The sequence below is a fragment of the Jaculus jaculus genome, chromosome 2 (genome assembly GCF_020740685.1).
Source record: "Jaculus jaculus isolate mJacJac1 chromosome 2, mJacJac1.mat.Y.cur, whole genome shotgun sequence".
NCBI lineage: Eukaryota > Metazoa > Chordata > Mammalia > Rodentia > Dipodidae > Jaculus > Jaculus jaculus.
Genome location: NC_059103.1, coordinates 88,175,298 through 88,192,852, shown reverse-complemented (window position 1 = coordinate 88,192,852; position 17,555 = coordinate 88,175,298). Strand labels below are relative to the sequence as shown.

The 17,555-nt window shown below is 35.6% G+C and overlaps 1 protein-coding gene across 2 annotated transcripts in view; it reads right to left on the bottom strand.

Moving 5' to 3' along the window:
* The window catches only part of LOC101595240 (N-deacetylase and N-sulfotransferase 4), a 405,440-nt gene that overhangs the window by 161,845 nt on the left and 226,040 nt on the right, over positions 1–17,555 (bottom strand). The window lies entirely within an intron of this gene.

The window sequence follows — 17,555 nt, the reverse complement described above, 5'->3', positions numbered from 1 at the left end:
ACACATAATAGGGTGTGGTCATTAATTGTATTAAGTAATTTCTATGAATATCTAGGTAATATACAATGAATTTTATGTTAAAATAAATTTAAAAATAGGAAACAGGTAGGATCTCTTTTAGTGTGTTTGCATGTGTTTTATGTGTGTAGAAATAAACCAGAAAGTTTAAGTATGAAACATAAAGTGATAGCATTTATAGGTAAACAAAGTGATTTGCAATGAAGATTGAAAATGACGTTAAGATCTGCTGTATAATTTAAGAAGGCTCTAGAAATATGTTATGATATACTCTGAGTGAGGGAAAGAATCACAGGTGTGTGTTTTGTTAGAGGCTAGGTGAAGAGGGATAGCAAAATTACACAATGCCTGGTCAGAATGGCAGGCAGGCATTGGGACTGGAGAGGATCAAGGGCTGTTTTGCATTAAGAGAGTAAAGGGAGGTGGTTAATATCCCACCTTTGATTTTAAATTTTAGAAACTAATTTTATTTTATTAGACATATACTTTAATATGAGATACTTACCTTGCATAGTCAACTCTTAAGGATAACAGGTATAAATCAGGGAAGAGTATGAAATCATTGTCAGAAAATGGTATTATATTGCTAGATACATGAAATTGATCTGCAGTTTTCTAATTTCTCCTTTATATCTTTCCCTTCAAATGCTTATCTGCTTTATAAAGACTCCTTGTAGGACTGCATTGCATCAATTGAAGTTATAAATGCTGATGTACAGTCATGCACGAAAGCTGATTGAATCAATAAACCAAACTCAAGGGTGTTAACTTGACAATTGCCATTTATGTTCTTTATTACTCTGGACACAGCATAGGAAAGGAATTCAGTCTGGTCTAAAAAGAGAGCAGTGAATCAGTCACATGTCCACAATACTCAAGCCACAAGCCATGCTTAGTTCAAAAGATGGTCCTAAATATTTCACATGTCTTCATCATTCTTTTTCTTAATGCCCCCGTTTTATAGCCAGATTCACTTCTCTTTCATTAACACAATGTATTTTCTAACATTTATTACAATAAATGACTGTAGAAATATTGAATTATGAAATCGATGCTGTAAAATAAACTACAGCCTTTAGCTAGGCAGTAGGGAAAACAAGTTTCATGGCATGAACAGAAGAAAAACATCTGTTCCAAGAGCTTGTCTTGTTATCTCTTCTCTCCCCCCCTCCTCTCCTCCTTTCCCCTTCTCTCCTTATTCTACTCCTCCTCCCTCTTCCTTCTTCTTCCTCTCTCTCTCTCTCTCTCTCTCTCTCTCTCTCTCTCTCTCTCTCTCTCTCTCTCTCTCTCTCATTCCAGGAGTTTGGAATTGGGTCATTATGTATTACAAGCAAATGTTTTACCACTGAACTATGCCCACAGCCCTAGAAATTGTATTTTCTATTCAAGGCAAAGTTGGAAAAAATCCAATAACAAAACTTTGTGGGAACTGTCTAAAGAGCCAGGGACAGTTTTATATTGACTTATCACTGGGTCCTGTGCTGGAGTAGGAAAAGTTTTAGTTCTCTCTGATTTGTTCTTACTGCCCTGTAAGTGGTTGCAATGAAATGAAAATGAGTGGTCACTTAGTAAAGAGGAGGTCTCCAACCTGTAGCAACATTGCCAATGAAGATAGATAGATGATCTTCTTCAAGGGAAAAGTCTAGAAGGCAGGGGTTTAAACTCTGTCACAGAGATACAGTTTTGTCTGAGAAGGTACCTGTGACTTATGGTAAAGGGTAAAATTACTCTTAACCTATTATTCTCTCAAGTGATTCATACAAGGTTTTTATAAACCTCATCATATTAAGTTATATTACTAAATTGTAAATGAAAAAACAAAAATGCAGCAATTCTAATCATCCTTGATAATGAATTTGTTGGTCTGAGGAAATGGCTTAGTTGTCAAAAGCCTGTGCTTGCAAAACCTACTGGTTGGGATTTAATTCCCCAGTTTCCACATAAAGCCAGATGTACCAAGTGGCACATGTGTCTGAAGTTTTTTTTTTTTTTTTTTTTTTGCAGTGGCAAGAGGACCTGGCCAAATTCTTTCTTTCACCTCTGCTTACAGATAGATAAACAATAATATTTAAACATAATTATAATAATAAATTGGTTATTCCTCATTTCTATCACTGTGCATGCTTATTTCCAAGTTTGAACCTATAATGTTAGATAAATATGTTAGTGTCCTAGAAACAAAGAAATGAGAAATAAAATCTGTGAAGAAAATTGAAATATCAAAAACTATATCTTCTCACACAAAAAGGCATTTTCAGCCTTGACAAGTAGTAAAATGAATTGTAGAACTTTTCATGAAAAAACCAGAAAGTAAACGGCAATTGATTCAGTGAGTAGGAAGGGTCAGTATAAAGATTTTATTATACTTATTGATTTCTGGGGGCTCAATGTTATATTGTTCATAAGGTCATCCAATCACAGTGGCAAGTAGAGCTCAATCAAAATAGTAAATCATACCAGGTAATTATGAGTTTATACCTTTTCAATCTAGATGATAGCACAAGTGAAAAGTAATTCCCTAGTAACTCTTTTCCTACGATCAAGGGGCTTACTGACCTAGAAAGCTTCATTCTTTTCTGCCCAAAGAATACAGAGCTTAAAATCACTTCAAAGACCAGGCCAACTAAAACAATAAACTAAACGCATTTAAACAATATTACAAATATTACATAAGTTGCAAAGCTTTTCAATGTAAATATAGGAAACACTGAAACCTAAAGCTAACTGGTAGAGCAAAAACTAAATTCAAACATAACCTTTGTTATGTATTTGAACCTGTCTCATATGATCTAGGGATTCTATGATATTATAGTACCACATAAATATAAACAATCTTGAAATCAGGCACTAAGCAATCACCAGGACATATGATCAGTAAGAATAATTTTAAAATGGAATACTATTTCAGATGCACATTTTTATTTATTTTTTTAATTGCCTAATAACTTTATTAATGGCTTTAAATAATATTGCTTCACTTTTACCTGTTCCCAACCTTTTCTTTTCTTTTCTTTTTTATTTTGTGTATGTGTTTTCTGTGTGTGAGGGCATGCAAATACCATAGCAATCATATAGATCTCAGAGGACAAACTCTTGTGCAGGTCCTGGCATTGTACCTCACCCAAGGCAGTGTCTGTTTGCCACTGGGGTAACTGGCTAACTGACCTGAAAGCTTCCCTGGATTCACCTGTCTCTGACTCCCATCTTGACATACTTACATGAGAACTATAGACATGGCTACAATGTCAGGTTTATGTGGGTTGTGGGGACCTGAACTCAAGGTATCACATTTGCACAGCAAGTGATTTTAGGCACTGAGCCATTGCCTCAGCCATCAGTTGCAGTTTTGAATCAGTTGCTTGCTGCATCATAGGGAAATTTGACTTTTATCTCATTTCTCTGGTTTTATTAAAGTCTTTATTTGTTGAGTAATGGAATATTGTGATAAATTATAAATATATACAAAAATGGTTACAATTTTTTAAGATGAGTATAAAATAAAATGCATTTATGCCTACAGCCTTAACCAATAAAAAGACATCACTTTAAAAATTGTTCCCACAGATCATATGTCTTGGCAATTGTTTAGTGCCTGCTAGCCCCTGTGCTTACATTTATGTCTATGTGACCCTTATAGTGATCTTGTAACAAGACTGGATAATAGTACAAAATGTGGAAACTGAAGTAAACCAAAAATTTATGACTTTTCTTAACAAGTGTTAGAGGTAAAATTATACCTAAGCTTCCTCAATTAATGAACTAAGTTTAATATATAATTCTGAATTAGGACGTCTCTCCACCTTGTTTACTTGCAAAGCAAAAATGTACATTTTAAAACTTCTTTGTTGGTAGCAGTTTTAATGCAAATAAGTTTCAGCAATTAAAATTAACTGGGATTTGAATGACAGTGAGGAGCAAAGGTTAAAAGCTGGTTGCTTCTGACTGTGTCCACTGGAGAGTAAGATCTTGTGAAGGGGAGGCTCTCTGAGCAGTATGTGAAGACACGCACATGCACATGCATGTGCACGCGCACATGCACGCACACACACACACACTTACACACATGGGACGTGAAGCATGTCAGCTCCAGTCCTTCACCTTCACACTCAGGTGGGGTCAGGAAAGATGAAGGCATAGGTACGTAAGGATTTGGCTTAAAGAAGATTGCACATACAATGTATAAGCAGAGTGAGAAACCAGCTAGAACTAAGTCAAGCATTGTTTTTCTCTACCCAGCCAGGCTAGGAAAGGGAAGGAACTTTAAAAGCCGGAATCAAGCATCCAGTGACCTGAGAATACTGCCAAGAGAAAAAAAAAGAAAATCAGTGTGGAGGTTCCTAAAACAGCTAGAGATTGATTTACCATATGACCCAGCTATAGCGCTCCTAGGCATATATCCAAAGGACTCATCTCATTTCCTTAGAAGTACATGCTCAACCATGTTTCTTGCTGCTCAATTTATAATAGCTGGGAAATGGAACCAGCCTAGATGTCCCTCAACAGATGAGTGGATAATGAAGATGTGGTACATTTATACAATGGAGTTCTACTCAGCGGTAAAGAAAAATGAAGTTATGAAATTTGCAGAAAAATGGATGGACCTGGAAAGTATTATACTAAGTCAGGTAACCCAGGCCCAGAAAGCCAAGCGCCATATGTTCTCTCTCATATGTGGATCCTAGCTACAGATGACTGGGCTTCTGCGTGAGAATGAAAATACTTAGCAGCAGAGGCCAGTAAGTTGAAAAGGAGACATAAAGGGTGGAGAAAGGAAGGGAGGAGGATACTTAATAGGTTGATATTGTATATATGTAATTACAATGATTGTAATGGGGAGGTAATATGATGGAGAATGGAATTTCAAACGGGAAAGTGTGGGGGTGGGGAGGGAGGGAATTACCATGGGATAAATTTTATAATCATGAAAAATGTTAATAAAAATTTAAAAAAAAAAAAACATTTTTCTTACACTTTCCATAAAATGTATATAAAATTCTGATATGTAATAATAATATAAAATCCTAAAACAGGACAAATGGTGTTTAATCATAAATATTTATATAGTTATTTTTAGTCCAATCTATGTCTATTTTTTTGTTATGTGTCCTTTTACACATAATATGTGGATGAGGGTGTAGTTCAATTTAAAATACTTGAATATAAAGCATATTGCCTTGAGTTTGTACCCCATCATCACAAAGTAATGATAAATAATATTAACATAATAATGCTATAGTCACACAATTCATCAGGATAGTCTTACAGATATCAGTAATTATGTCATTAGGCATATTGTAGTCATTATTGTTTCTTCACACCAGACTGATTTTGTTGAGATGAATTTGGGACTCATAGTCTTCCATTCATGTGGTCTACATCATCTTTGCATTATGTCTTCTAGGAGAACTACTTCTTTATGTATTTATTTTCCTTCTCAAATATTCACTAATGGAGTTGTTTACACAGCAAAGTCTATTGTAGGTACATAATAAATATTTATTGTTCAAATTCTCTCCTAGAGCTTGGGCTCCAGAGGCAAGATGGTTAGGTTTAAATTGTGGTTTTACCACCTATCATTGTCTGATCCACATAAAGTCAGAAGCAGAAAATGGCACATGTGTCTGGAGTTCATTTACGGGGTGGCAAGAAGCCCTGACATGCCCATGCCCATACTTGATCTCTAAATCTCCTTTCCTTTCACTTTCTCTCCTCCTCCTCTCCCTCCTTCTCTTCCTCCCCCCTCCTCCTCCTCCTCCTCCTCCTCCTCCTCCTCCTCTTCTTCTTCTTCTTCTCTCTCTCTCTCTCTGACATACACACACACACACACACACACACACACACACACACACACACACACACAAATTAATATAATGATATACCATAAAAATATTTAAAAAACAAAGTTTATCTCTCAATTAAATCAAAGGTGAAAGAATCTGAAAATAACCTATTCAGGCATCATTACTTATCTATACTTCAAAATCCTCATCTATAAAATGAACTTGATAATATTAGGGGTTAAAACAATTACGGATGATCTGATCTGGAGAGTTGCCTCAGCTGTTAAATGTGCTTGCTTGCAAAGCCTGATGGCCATTGTTTGATTCCCTCATACCCATGTAAAGCCAAATGAACAAATCATCTGTCTCTCTGTGTCTCCCTCTTTCTCTCTCTCACAAATAAATAAAGAAAATATTAATGATCTTGTAAGTTGATATTTACAATGCTTAAAACAGTGCCTTTGACGTTTTAAGCTCTAGTTAAGAATTTAAAAATATTTTATTTATTTACTTGAGAGAAAGGGGGGGGCGGTTATCGGCACACCAGGTCCTCCAGCCACTACAAGCAACCTTGAGACACATGTGACATCTTGTGTGTATGGCTTATGTGTGTACTGGGAAATCAAAACTACATCCTTCAGCTTTTCAGGCAAGCACCTTAACCACTAAGCCATCTCTCTAGCCCTATCTAAGTATTTTTGTTCAGGAAAGATGGAAATTTCAGCTCTTGGAAATAAAACTTAAGGATCATGATCTTTAGCCATAGATGGTGACAAAGGATCAAACAGTGAGGGGACTTACATTAAAAGAAAAATACACATCAGTTTATTTCTCATTCCCACATATAAAATCAGAAATAATACTGCTCTGTCTTTACCACTGCTGCCTCTTTCTATCAGAGGATATGAATTAACTCAATGGATTCTCTTGCCTTCCTGCTTCAAATGAATTTTTAAGTTGGAGAATTTTGGTAACAGATCAGAGGAAAAGTGACAAGGAAAGTGGGATATATGTTATTTTCTCCCTACAATGTCATCCTGTGCTATGTAACTCCTTCAATCACAGGTTAAGAAAACTGTAAAAGTGTACCCACACACACCAATCTGCATTTTTTTGACTCCTCTATCTTTTTTTGTCTTGGAATTAAGCAAAAGACTACTGCATAGTGAATAAGCATGAGATGTTCATTAGGTGTTTCCTTATTCATTGGGTAAACCATTTTAAATTGTTCTTTCAGTAAATCATTTGAAATTGTTATTTTAGTTTTTAGTCTTCTGACATCTAAGATAGAATAAGTAGCTATTAAACATATTATGTCTTTTTCAGTGGGTTCCCTTTTTGCTGTGCAAGTATGAAGACTTGAGTTTGGATCCCTAGAAACTATGTAAAATTCTAAGCATGCTGGTGCATGCCTGTAATCCCAGCTTTGGGATGATAAACACAGGAAGATTCATGGAGTTTGCTGGCTAGCCAATTTAGTTAAATTGGTGAGCTTTATACTCTGCAACAGATCCTGTCCAAAATATAAGGTAGTGAGCTGCTGAGGAAAATACCTGACATTTATCTTTACCCACCATACACATGCACATATTTATATGTGCTCATACACATACAAACACACATATGCCTATAAATTTACACCATACACACACTTTTCAAAATACATGGTATATCAGAGAGGCTTAGAGAAAGGAGAAAGAAAATAAGAAAAATGGAGTAGGAAGGTCTGAGCTCTTAAACATTGAGGAGCAAATCCTAGAGTTCACAACAATAGTTGGGCAGAGATTTGAAAAATGATTTGAGTTCCTGTGCATTGAGAGGGAAGAGCCATATGAATAGCTTGTCTCCATCATTATAAAAGTTTGTTTACATTTCTGACAGCAGTTTGCAATAAGATCTGGGTGCCTTTATAGCCACGGTGTTTACTACAGTGTTCTCTATAAGTTCTAGAAGTCAGTATTTTTGTTTTAGTGAATAATAAATCTAGTGTTATTAAATAAATAAATGACATTTAAAAATCAATACAAAGAGGAAAATAAATGAAATGGTGACTAATAAATGAAAGCACTTGTCACAGGGACACTGTGCATTAAACAGTACCCTGTTGAACTTACAAGTACTAATTTGCTTTCCTAAATATGCAGCTTCTCTGGAGTGACACTGATGCACAAGAGACTAGAGCTCATTATCTAGTTTTCCCTTTAATAAGGACTTGGGATCATATTGTCATCTTTGAAAATAATCCTAGAATCATTGACTTTCCACTGTGGTTTGGGGACTGAAATCGTCTTTTGTTTTTATAAGTGATAAAAGCAATGGCTATGTGACCCTGGAAATTGGCTGGGTCAGTCTTGACACTCTTTGGATTGAAGCTTAGTAAATGGTGACAAATCTCTAGAGGTCTCTATGTTACAAATGGATTTTTCTTGGGGAAAAAAAAGAAATAGCACAGCAATAGCCTTGCTTCTACAGTGGTGAACTTACTGATCCTAAGTAGAGCTATTTTGGACAATTGAAACACATCCTTTAATATTCTTGATCCTGCTCATAGTCTACTTTGCTCCTTAAAGGTAACCAACATTAAAAACAAAACAAGCAATCAAACAAATAAACAAAAAGCTCTAGGGTTTCATTCAGACTCTATAAAATGTGCCACTACTATTAGTTTTCCACTTTCATTGCTTAGCTTTTATGGTCCACAGAGATGTCTTATTAGCAAACTAAATATAATTTAATTAAGTAATTCCTTCATTCAACATATTCACTACATACCTAGACTGGACCAAGAGCAATGTTTCATGTTGAGGATGCAAGTGAAGAAAACAGATAAAATTCCCTGTAATCACTGGATTTGCATTTTAGTGGTATGAGATTGAGATTACACAAATAAGTATGCAAATGATGTATTAGGAAATAATTACTATGGAGGAAAATCAAGCAGGAGAAGGAAAAGTAATGAAGACCAAGGACTGAAGTATTAAATAGATACCCTGCAAGCATCTCACAGAGAAACCAATAATATGAGCCAAGATCTGAAATTGTAAGGCATTGAACTCTACAGATAATTTAGGAACAAGGGTCAAGTCCCAGACTGGTACTAGTTAAAATCCATCAGTCCCTACTGAGGAGGAGCAAGAATTCTATTGTTTTTGGAGCATAGCTAGAAGAGGGACTGAGTAGCAAGAAATCATATCAAGAGAGTAGGACTACTGCTAAAAACATTTTGAGATCTTTACTGAACAACTTTAGAGGTCCCACCTACATTTGCTTTCCAGAAGCGAAGCATACAGTGTCACTAAGTGGAAAGCAAAGATGCAGACCTTTTATATTTACAAAGATTGTTCATCTTTACCTCAAGTGGGATGAGGATCCACTAGAAAGTTTGGAGTAACTTGATGGTATTATTGAAACAACCATAAAAACTTAAAAGAGGCTGAGTGTGGTGAAACACACCTTTAATGCCAGAACTGGGGAGGCAGAGGTAAGAGGGTTGTCATGAGTTCGAGGCCACCCTGAGACTACATAGTGAATTCCAGATTAGCATAAGGTAGAGTGAGACCTTACTTTGAAAACCCAAGAAAGAAAAAAAAAAAAAAGAAAAAGAAACTGATTATGGCTTCTATGTTGAGAGCTGACTGAAAAATGCTAAGGGGAACCTGAACCAGATAGGATATGAATACCACCTAGATGAAAGAAAATGACAGGGAGGACAAATGGTGATGATGTAGATGGTGGGCAGTGATTTTACTCTGGGTATTTTGTAAATGCACAACCTACAGGATTTGCTGGTAGACTGAATATGATACATGAAGAAAGCATGCTTTGGGGAGGATTGTGTTCCATCAAGTGAGATGAACCAGGTATGTGATAGAAAGGTAATAGGGCATTCTGTGTCGAGAACAGACATCTAGTTGTACATAGAGTTAGAAATACCAATAAAAATAAAAGATTTAACATTCACATTGGAGAGCTCAGGGGAAGATCTAAGTTTTATGACTTTTCAGGTATAGGTTTTATTTAAACCATTTGATTCATTGAGATTGCAAAAACTGTAGAAATAGAGAAAAGAATAAGTATAAAGATACAGGGTTAGGATAGATTGATATTACAGTTTTGGGAAAAGAAACAAGAAAATGAACTGAGAAATAATATTACAGACAAGGTGGTGATATTGCCAGGAATCTATAGTTAAATGTTATGCAATTAACTGGAGAGAGTATGATGAAGACTAATCTTAATCTTCTACAGCTTCCCGCCTCTCTCTTCTCTCTAGCTCTTGTATATTAGTTATCTGTTGCCTCCTTTTCTTAGTGGACATTGACCTATAACTCCCAGTACCAGCATGTGGCTGTCATCCACAATGAGCTTTTGATCAGAGAGACCGACAATGTTTCTTAAAAGAAAGACAGATTTCTGTCAGAGTACTTGATGACCCACCAAAGGTTAGTGGTAAGACCCTACTGCTGAAGTCACCTTATGTGGTTGACACATAAAATGGAATGGCATGGCTGGAAGCCAGGAGAGAGTCAGTCCCCAGACAGTCAGCATGTCTAGTACCAGAAGGTGCTACATGGGCGACTGGGGGAAAATGACCAATATCTGTCCAAGCAACTCATGGTCTAACCTACTTAGCAGCAAATAACCTGTTGTGATGCCCACACAAGTGCAATAGTGGCACACAGCCATGGTGGGGAACCAGCTGCTCTTGATTTGGCTGTTTCCCTCAGTGGAATGGGATTCATAGATGGAGCAGGGAAAGAAATCAGAACCTTATGCAAACATAAGCTCACTCTACAATATCAATCTACTATCAATCAAGGGCTACAAGAGGGCCTACACCTATTAAATTCTCTATTTAAAAAAAGTAAGGGTTATCTCATTTGTCCTGGTGTTAACTTAGTCTCTGTTGGAGAATCTGCTTCTCTTTTTCAGATAGATGTAGATCCTAAGGAGGGAGCCACCCCATCATACCTCAGTAGGGCCTGGGCTGAAACTAAGAAAAATTGGCAAAACAAGCAAGGGTGCTGTTTTCCTGATGAACCAGATACCAGCACAAGGGCGAAGGAGATCCACACAGAGAAAAATCAGCTCCTACCAAATCAGAGAGCCAGAGCCCCAGAGGCCCCCAACACCTCATCACTGAAGCAGACCAAAAATGAACCCATCATGGCTCAGGGAAATTTTGTGAAAGAGGGGGTAGAAAGAATGTCAGAGCCACATGTTGAGTTATGATATGCAGAGGCATTTATTTTACCCATAACTGTGGGCTAACTCCAGAATTCATGACCCATATACCTCAACAAGGAGGGGGCAAGCGGAGGGGGTAGGTCACAGATGAGCCTAGTAATGGTGCCAAACTAACTGTATTTGCTGAATACAAAACTAATTAATAATAAATAAATAAATAAATAAATAAATAAATAAATAAATAAACTTTTCAAAAAGGAGACCCAGTATTATTTTTAGCATTTGGGTTTTGTGGTTGGGAAGTTTTGGTGGTTATTTTTTGTTTCTGTTTTGTTTTTGGTTTTATCTAAAAATATCTGTAATTTTCCTCAATTTAATTAGTCTTACCTTGAAAATAAATGCTGAAATGCTTGCTACATACTGGGGACTGCTGTGAAAATTCCTCTTAACACCTTCTAGGTCAAACGCCTTCCTTTGTGAACAGCTAATTAACTCTGATTTTTAAAAGAAAAATAATGTTTCTCATGGTAAATGAAGTTATGATGCTAGTATTGTTAAATAAGAAGGTAGAATTTCTGGGCTTTTGCACTGAATACCAATCAGCAAACTGTTCAACAACAATTGTAATAGAGTGTCCTAAAACAAATCTTATCAGAGTGCATTTAAGAGATGACCAGAACAGTTAACAATAAAATGTATGACATCTATTTCAAAAAGCTTTGCTTTGGAGTCTAAAAATGTCTCAGTATGGGAGGTAATAAAAGAAAATAATTATTTAGTGATAGAAACATTAGCATATTTGAGGGGAGGGGAAAATAACTTGGGAGAGAGGGATAAATCCCTGGGCTGATGGTTTTAAATAATTTGGAAGGGGACGTGTCAGTACAGGTGTATCTAGTATATGGATAATCAAATTTAATTTTCCATAACCAACATTTTTGCATTAATTTTTTCATATTCTTATACATAAATGACTACAGAGATCTCCAGTTTCACCTATGTGAAGGTGAAATGATGAAAATATTTAGGAATTACAGTTGAAGTCTAGAAGACACTACCAAGCTCTAATATGTTAAACTTTTAAGAGAAAATAAAGGAAGAAGCCAGAAAGGAGAGAGAAAGAGAAAGAGACAGACAGTTGCACAGAGTGAATAAAGGGATATGGAGTAATCTAATTTCACTGGAATACCAGCGCAAGAGGAAAGAGATATTGATGCTGATGATAATTATCAGAACTACACTTTTGATTTGTGATTATCCCCACATGTTTTGTAATTAAACTTAACCATTGAGAAATTGAAATTAAAGTCTGATAATGATAGCTAATTTTGCATTATTGACAATTCAAAGAATCTCTTCACAAAACTGCTGTCTAATAATTGATTGAGAAATAGACATATAATCATACTATCAACATTTCTTAAAAAGTATTTAGCCATTATATTCCTAGTTTTTCTTTGAAGTGGCTCTCTTATTGTATATTTTAAAGTATAATTTTCATCATGCATACTTCTTTTTTTGTAATATTCAGGAAGACACTAGTCTCTTATCATAATGAAAAATGTTAACACCTTTAATTGAATTGTAGAAAATGAAGGATTGTAAAGCAAATTGGAGTTCTTATTTGCATTCCCACTTGAATAGTACATAATCTTGAAAAAGTCAGTGGCTGTATTATGCATTAATGACTTATTATTTCAAAAAGAATTATTATATTATTCTGAAGGAAATATGGTGAAAATTCTGGTAGTGATGGTGATGATGGTGGTTGGGAGGAATAGGAAAGTGGGAAGTCCTTTTGGACATGCATGCAGGGATTCTAAATACACACACACACACACACACACACACACACACACATACGTATGCACACTGTCTAAGCCTTTGAAGTAGGAGCTACTGTAATACTGGTATTACAAAACTATAAATTAAAATTAAACTCAATTAATGATTTGCCAAAATCATTAGCACAGTAATAAGTAAGGATTGGATCTGAATTTAGATAGGTCTGAAGCCAGGATGTGTTCAACTCATAAGCAAAGCAATCAAAACTCTAGTCACATAGAAAGGATTTTAGGTTTTAAAATAGCTGAGGTTGGGCTGGAGAGATGGGTTAGCAGTTAAAGCACTTGCCTGTGAAGCTCAAAGACTCATGTTCAACTCCCCAGATCCCATGTAAGACAACTACACAAGGTGAAACCTGCTCAAGGTTGCACATACATACAAAGTGGCACATGTGTCTGGAGATCAATTACAGTGGCTGGAGGCCCTGGCATGCCAATTTTCTCTCTCTCTTCCCTCCTTCTCTCTCTGTCTCTGTCTCTCTCTCTCTCTCTCATGTGTGCATACACACATGTATGTATTCTCTCATAAAAAGGCCAATCTGGGGCTAGAGAGATGGCTTAGCCGTTAAGGCATTTGCCTGCAAAGCTAAAGGACCCAAGTTCTATTCCTCAGGACTCACATTAGCCAGATGCAAAAGGTGGCACATGCATCTGGAGTTCATTTGCAGTGGGTAGAGGCCATTCTCTCTCTCTCCCTCTTTATCTCCATCAACTAAATAAATAAAAATAAAAATAAATATTTTAAAAGGCCAGTCTATTGGCATTACCTCAAAATTATCTGAGTTTTTGTCAGAGTAAGTTTTTTTTCTTTTGTACTTTGTGCAGAGTGTATTATTCTGAACTATTCAAACAAAAGTTAAGAATGAAAATATTAACTTGCCTTATATCAAGCAAATATCACCAATGTTTTCAATGAGTTATCATAGCTTTTAGGGGTAAACATTCTATAGCAAGTGTTCCATGTGTCAGTAGACAAAGGAATATAAAGACCTTAAATAAACCTTGAACTGTTATTTAAAAGCATAAACTATAAAGAAATCAAACAAAAGAAATAATTTTAAAGATTTTTCTTTTACTTACCCTAAATTTAATTGCAATTTATTGTAAATACATTGACATAAGCATGAATATATTCATGTTACACTATCTTGGCTGATATAAATTGTCCATTTTCTTCAATTATGGCTGTCCAATATGCAAGTTTATTTTGTAGGTGAATTTTTTTGAGCTTAAAATGTTCAGAAATGAAATTTCTTGGTATAAAAAGATGCTTCAGTTAAAATAGAATTTTGGGGGATGGTCTTGAGTCCATTATTGCTTTCTACTAGGAAAAAATAGATAAATATGCATTTTAGTGACAGTCTGTCTAAGAGAAAGTTTTGCACCTAGTTTCCCATACCTAATGAACATGTCAAGGGCTTTCCATGTTATGATGCATGGAAAGAAAATCATTTTTCTCTAAATCCATTGCTAAGCTGTATGAATATTAATAGCTAATGAAATACCAATTCTACATTTCAGGCAATTTTTTTTGCTGTCCTTCTTTTTATGGTTTAGTGGCAATGGGCATTTATATGAACCTTGGAGTTTTATTGAATAATCTAGCTGAAAACATTATTAAATAATACCATCCTATTTGTAAATGAATTTAAATATTTATTTATTATGAATGAGCAAGAAAAGAAACATATATACATATTTTCTCTTGTTCAATATATAAATTATTGTGCTATGCATAGTTTTCCATGTTAATATTTTAAGTTCATACAATAACATCATTTTTTCTCAAAAAATAATCACTAACTTCTTTTGCAATAGCAACCTTTAGTCTTTGGGAAAATGTAATGTGATACTTTTTACATAGTTAGCAATATAAAAGTTAGTTACATATTTTAAGACAGTGTCTATTCAAACAGTTAACATAATAACACATCCAAAGGTAGAAGCTTTTCAGTTATAAATGAGAAAACAATTAATTTTAATACAATATTTTATGTTGAATCCAATGTCACTCTTACCTGTCAGCTATGATACAGAAATATTAACATGAACATATTGAAAAGCAGAAAGTGCAAAAGGTTTTGATATTTGATATTACACATTTAGATCATAATCACAAATAATTATATCTGTGAACATTTTGGACAATACTGAACAAGAAAATGCATGGATATTTAACAGGTAGAGAAAAAATAATTAACAAACATGATGACAAGAAGAGAGCTCTACTGATCTCATAGATATATAACAATACATCTTACAGAAATTACATTTATAAATAAATACTCTCTAGTCAGTAACAAAATCATCTCACTCTTCATATAAATCAGCTTCAAGTTTACTGGCTGCTTTTTTGCAAGCTTCCCACTGTGATTTTATCATTTTCTTACCTTAAAAGCCTACTTTAAAAGTAGCTGGCAGGGCTGGAGAGTAGGCTTAGCAGTTAAGCGCTCGCTTGTGAAGCCTAAGGACCCCGGTTTGAGGCTCGGTTCCCCAGGTCCCACGTTAGCCAGATGCACAAGGGGGCGCATGCGTCTGGAGTTCGTTTGCAGTGGCTGGAAGCCCTGGCGCGCCCATTCTCTCTCTCTCTCTCTATCTGTCTTTCTCTCTGTGTCTGTCGCTCTCAAATAAATTAAAAAAAAAATGAACAATAAAAGTAGCTGGCATTCTGTAGAGACTGTACCTTAAATCCTGGATTTTGATCTCTTCCCCTGGTGGGGGGAATCACTCTCTAGTGATGTGATCAGCTGAGATGTTTAGCTATAGTACTGGGTAGGCTCTGACCCATAGTATCTTCAAGTTACAGTAGGTTCTTAACATATAACATTTTTTTTAACTTGAAGCACATCTTTACATATAAGTTGTGAAGTATAAAGTTTGTTACTAAAAAAAAAAAAAGGCTATTTTACTCATCATAGATTTCCAATAAATAGAATTAACTATATTCCATATCAAGATCACACACACCTTGTATTTTCTAAACACTTAGCATATTTCACTGCTTTCTCTTGCAGGGAAAAAACAATAGCATTCTGATTTCATTATCTTTTGCTGTGGTAGTTAGAATCAATGTCGCCCATAAACTCATGTGTTCTGAATGCTTGATCTCAGGTGATCACAATTTGGGAGGTGAAGCCTTGTTGGAGGAGGTGTTTTGTTGGAGGTGGACTTAGGATGTATTCCAGTACAACAGAACTAGGGTACTAGATCTCTACATTATACTTCACCCATCTCAATTGTACAGTTATAGTTCTACACACAGAGAAGCAAGCTGAGAAGAACAGAGATGACTACTGTAATTCAGGACCCATCCTATGAATGAGGTGTTATTCTGAAAGGAGCTTGCCATAGTAACTGCCTTCAATTTCTCTGGCATGGGTGGGTATTTTGCCCCAGGAAGAAGCAGGCCATGAAGATGGAGTACAGACATTTTCTAAGAAAACAGATTTGGGAAAAAATGTGTAGAGAGGTTCAAGATCAAGGCCACTCTCAGAAACAATGAGGATTTTGATGGTGGGCATTAAAGCAGGACTATGTTATTATCTTACTCAAGATAAAGGACATGTGAACCACACATTGAATAGAAGCTTACCACACAAAAGGGAAGGAAGCAGCTGAGAGGCATGTTTCTGGAATCAGGTGCTTTATAAAGTTAGCTAAAAAAAGTGCATAAATATTCAACCCAAGGCAGTGTCAGAAATGATAAATGCATTAGCTGCTCAAAAGAAGTGGCTAACGGGAACCTTATCTCCACAGCATTGTCTCCCCAGAGTAGCCGTGTCCTCTGAGGAGAGGTACTGAAGCTGCACACTTCAGGAGAGACTTTGCATAAATTCTTCAGTCGTCCCAGGAAGCAAACAAGTAAACGAGGCACAATACAGTTTGGAGATTAGGGAAGCTAGTCAGTATCAAGAGTCCTGGCTGGTGATGGCTTAGTGGTTAAGGTTCTTGCCTGTGAAACTTAAGGACCTAGATTCCATTCTTCAGGTCCCTCATAAGCCAGATGCACAAATAGGCACATGAGTGTGGAGTTCATCTGTAGTGGCTAGAGGTCCTAGTGTGCCCTCTGTCTCTCTCTCTCTCTCTCTTCCTCTCTCTCTACCTCTCTGTCTTGAATAAAAATAAATTTAAAAAATTAAAAAAGAATCCTCATGAATATTATATTTAATGTATATTTCTTAGAAAATTCACAAGGTCTACAAATAAACAAGAAAGTTGAGTTAGTAAAAAATAATAAAAGCAATAATTGCCCTTAAAGACTCCATGTGCTTAAAAATGTCTCTAATGTATATAAAAAATTCAGACTATTCTTTTTTTAATTTTTTTTTTTTTGTTTTGTTTTGGTTTTTTAGGTAAGGTCTCCCTCTGGTCCAGGCTGACCTGGAATTAACTATGTAGCCTTGGGGTGGCCTCAAACTCCCAGCAATCCTCATACCTCTGCCTCCCAAGTGCTGGGATTAAAAGCGTGCATCACCATGCCTGGCTGCAAACTAGTCTTAAAGATAGAGCCTATAATGACAATTTATCATGAAATTGAGAACATTCAATAAGTATCAGAAATTGTAATAATGAATCCAATTTATTTTTTGAAAGTGGAAATCATAATTTTATATTAAAATAAAAGAGTTTATTAGAGAAACCCAATGAAAATTTAAAATGGCAGAAGATTCAATGAATTTAAAGACAGATTACTACAGATTACAATAAAAGAATGAAGAAATATGTC